Below are 4,261 nucleotides of genomic sequence, written 5' to 3'. Positions count from 1 at the left end.
GCCTCCCCCCGTCTCCACCAATCACGGCGCGGCAGCAACGCCTCCCCCCTGCAGCCCGGCTCCCTATTGGCTGGCTGCTCTCCCGGTCTGTCACCCTTCTAGAGCAGGCCTTCGCCCTCTCCTAGCCAATCAGGCGCTGCCTGTGTTTTAGGTCCAAAACACACTGTAGAAATAATGCCGTTTGAGAGACTCCTTGAACTGCCCTGGCTCAGTGCTAGGGAATTCTGGGAATTGTAGTTTGTTGTGGCACCAGCGCTCTCTCTGACAGAGAGAAGGCTAAATGTCTCACAAAACTACAGTTCCCAGAATTCCCTAGCACTGAGCCAGGGCAGTTAAAGTGGTCTCGAACTGGATTATTTCTGCAGTGTATTTGGGCTCTAAATCTGCCTGAGTGTTTCACCTCAGAACTCAAAACACTTAGGCACTTTTCCAACTGCCATGGCCTAGTGCTATGGAATTCTGGGAATTGTAGTTCTGTGAGGCATTTAGCCTGCTCTGTCAGAGAGCTCTAGTGCCACAATAAACTACAAACCCCATAGCCTTGGGCCATGGCACTTAAAATGATACCAAACTGCATTAGTTCTACAGTGCAGATGTAGCTGTAGCCTTGGTTTTCCCAGTTTCACATCAATGTTAAATGAAATATCAAGGTTACAACTATAGCCGCCTTGAGTCCCTGTACTGGGAGGAAGGCAGGGTATAAATAAACAAACATAATAATAATAATAATAATAATAATAATAATAATAAATATTTTCTTACATGGGAGTAAAAACCTGAGAGGCTCAGGGCGGCCAAAAACTACAAAACAAAATTAAATAAGAAAAAACCCAACTAGAAAAACAAAACTCAGACAAAATTCTGATAATTGGGCGATTGGGAGCCAATAATTAATCCCTCAACTGACAGAACAGCGAAGAAAAAGAATTGAGGAAAACTACCAAACTTGGATGGTTTTTTTCCCAATTTAAAAGACAATTTAGAATCCGTGAAAGGATTTACGTTCCACTCCCAACAATACAATAACAATAATAATAATAATAATAAATTATTTATATCCCGCGTCCTCCAAACAGGTCGAAGCGGCTAACAATAATAAAACAACATTAAAATACCGTAAAACATCATAACCCAAAAACCCTCCCGTCCACAATTTAAAAAGTACATTATAATTATAAACTAAACAGGAACAATTGAGGGGCAATTGATGAGAGGCTAGTCTGGGAAAGCCTATCGGAAGAGATACATCTTGACTGCCTTTAATCATTAATGATTAATCAGTATATCTCCTTCTCTAGAATAGATATGTTTCCAGTGCTGTCTATTTTATTTTATCCTATAAAATTAAAAAAACGTTAGAAGAGGGCAAGAAACACTATCACCGGAGACTAAATGGAAAACGGCTATTAGAGGATGATTTCACCAAAAGCTTGAAAACAAATATCAGGTTATGTTTCTCAGAAAATAAGATGGATGACACACAACCTAAAACATTGTGAGTGGGAATGCACACAAAGCAGTCATTAGAGGACTCTTTATAAAACGCAGGGAGGAATTTAAGGGGGTGGGGAGAACACCAGGCAGAAATAAGGACACTAGAAAGAGAAATAAGAGATGTCGAAGGAGAATTAAAAGGGGAAAAAAAGTGTCTAAAAAATTTTAAAAACCAAAAAAACTTTTACAGAAACAGATGGAATCGGTACTAATGGAGGAAACAGACACAACATAAAGGAAGCGAAACAAACCTACTTTGACTTTTCGAACAGACTACTTATATGACTGCTTTATAACCAATTACGATGGGGCTCTAATTCCTAGGGAAGATAGCACAAACCTAAATTAATATATAACAACCTTGGAAATCTCAACTGCAATTAAAAATCTCAAATCAGGAAAGTCATCTGGTCCGGACGGTTACACGGCAGAGTAATACAAAAAGTTCAAGAACGTGCTTAAAAATCCCTTGAGGGATATACTTAACACCATCCATCAGGGTGGAATATCAAATTCATGCAAAACAGCCAACATAATATCGACTCAGAAAGAAGGAAAAGACCAAACTTTAATACGGAACTACAGACCAGTCTCTTTACGCAACTTGGACTACAAAATATACACCTCTATATTAACAACTAGACTGAAGAATACAATAAAAGACATTATTCATGAGGACCAAGCAGGATTTCTTTCCCAAAAACAAATGAAGAATAACATCTGAATCGTACTTGATATGATTGAATATTACTAGAAAAACAATAAGAAGTTGGTTATGCTCTGTGGCAATTGGGAAAGCATGCTAAAAATATTAGGGAGATCAGGTCTTGGATTAAAGTTTATGTGCTGGATAAGGAACATATATTTAGTGTTGTAATCTGCCTTGATTCCCCCATGAAAAGGCAGGCTATAAATATATTATTATTATTATGAAAACAAATATCTGAATAATTAATCATGGATTACTTCTTAAGAAAATAATACAGCCAAAGAAATTTGAATAAACACTAAATTATAAAATAATGAGTTGGGAAAACATTATAGAATCATTCATATCAAATTGAAAGAGTAAAAGGAAGAAGAAAAGAAAGCAAGAATAGAAACTTAACTAATAACAATACACAGACATGTAAAGAAGATACATATTGTATGTAGAGGAAATTTTAAGGGAAGAGTGGGGAAAGGGTACTACATATTTATGTAATTGTATAGTACTGTTATACTGTGTCTCTTCAATTTTAACCAATGGTTAGCACTAAGAAATTCTGACATCCTTATGACAGATAAACATTTATTACAGTCACAGACCAGAATGATAATAAAATACAAGATAAAAATACTATATACAATAACAAAACAGATAAGAAATAAAATGCATATAAATATTCCTAAAAATAAAAAATACAAAAAAAGATAATCATCTGCCAGAACCCATCTAAACCTGACAAAGCCCAACTAGAAGTTCAATTACTAATCCATTGTGCAAGTCATCATCTGTTGGGTTTTAATGGCTGCTGCACAAAATTTTGCTACTTTATGTGTTATCGTAGAATTAGTATCCGAAAGCAGCACGGAAACAAAGTACTGTTCTGGATGTTTGTGGAAGATTGGCAAAATAAACTCAATGTGTAGATGTCTATAGTACAGATACTGCAAAAAGACATGTTCCACCAACTCTATTTGACCAGAATCACAAGGACAGTGTCTTTCCAGATATGGGATCTTCCTATAGCATCCTTCAAGGACAACTGAAGGAAGAGCGTGACATCGAGCTAAGGTGAAGGCGTTATGATGTTTGGGCACTTCTAAATTACTTATATATGCCATAGAAGCTGTTCTATGAACATAGAAGTATCTACTGTTCTCACTGGCAATAAAGGAAGGAGACTTGCTGACATCCTATCTTAATAGGGAAAAACAATGTCCTTCTTTTAGATTTTATTCTAACATCCAGCAAAAAAAAAAAAAACCAACTAGTGCTGATTTCTGCCCAGGGCAAGCTGAGTGAAGCTGTGATCTTTTGGAGCGCTGTCCACATACTTGGATGACTGGATCATGCCTTGCTACCTATCCGTTCTTCACTTGGACAGCACTGAAACGGAAGATTAATGTTTGATGCAGGAAGCAAAATTTGACTCAGATGCCCAACATCTGGAAATGCCTATGCAGAGCAGCAGATTGACTAAGAGGGCAAGGTCACCCTATGTTCCTGTCTCACATGACACAAATTATTTCTGCAGCTGTTCTGCTTGACAGCCCAGATCAATAGGGTGGGAACCATTAGAAGAATTCTGGGCCAATGAAATGGTAGAGGAGGAGGTTGTGTGTCTGTGTTTGTGTGTGAAAACTCTGCTCCTGGCAATGTATTCCCTTCCTGGTAGGGTTGTCAGGTTAAATAAGGGACAGTCTTGTCTTACTGCACTTGGCAACTCTATGTCCTGGAAATGCATGTTACTGAATCATAGAGTTAGAAGAGACCACAATGGCCATCCATACCAACACCATCCGTCATGCAGAGAAGACACCATCAAAGCATTTATGGCTGGCCTCTACTTAAAAACCTCCAAAGATGAAGATCCACCACACTCTGAAGTAGTGTATTTCACTATTGAACAGCTCTCACCGTTAGGAAGTTCTTCCTAATGTTTAGATAGAATCTCTTTTTCTGTACTGTATATACTCATATATAAGTCTCAAAATATTAGTCAAAATATTGGCCCAAAAAACTGAGTCGACTTATCCATGGGTCAAAGTAAATACTGCATTT

The sequence above is a fragment of the Sceloporus undulatus genome, chromosome 3 (genome assembly GCF_019175285.1).
Source record: "Sceloporus undulatus isolate JIND9_A2432 ecotype Alabama chromosome 3, SceUnd_v1.1, whole genome shotgun sequence".
NCBI classification, from domain to species: Eukaryota; Metazoa; Chordata; class Lepidosauria; order Squamata; family Phrynosomatidae; genus Sceloporus; species Sceloporus undulatus.
This window is presented reverse-complemented; position numbering follows the sequence as displayed.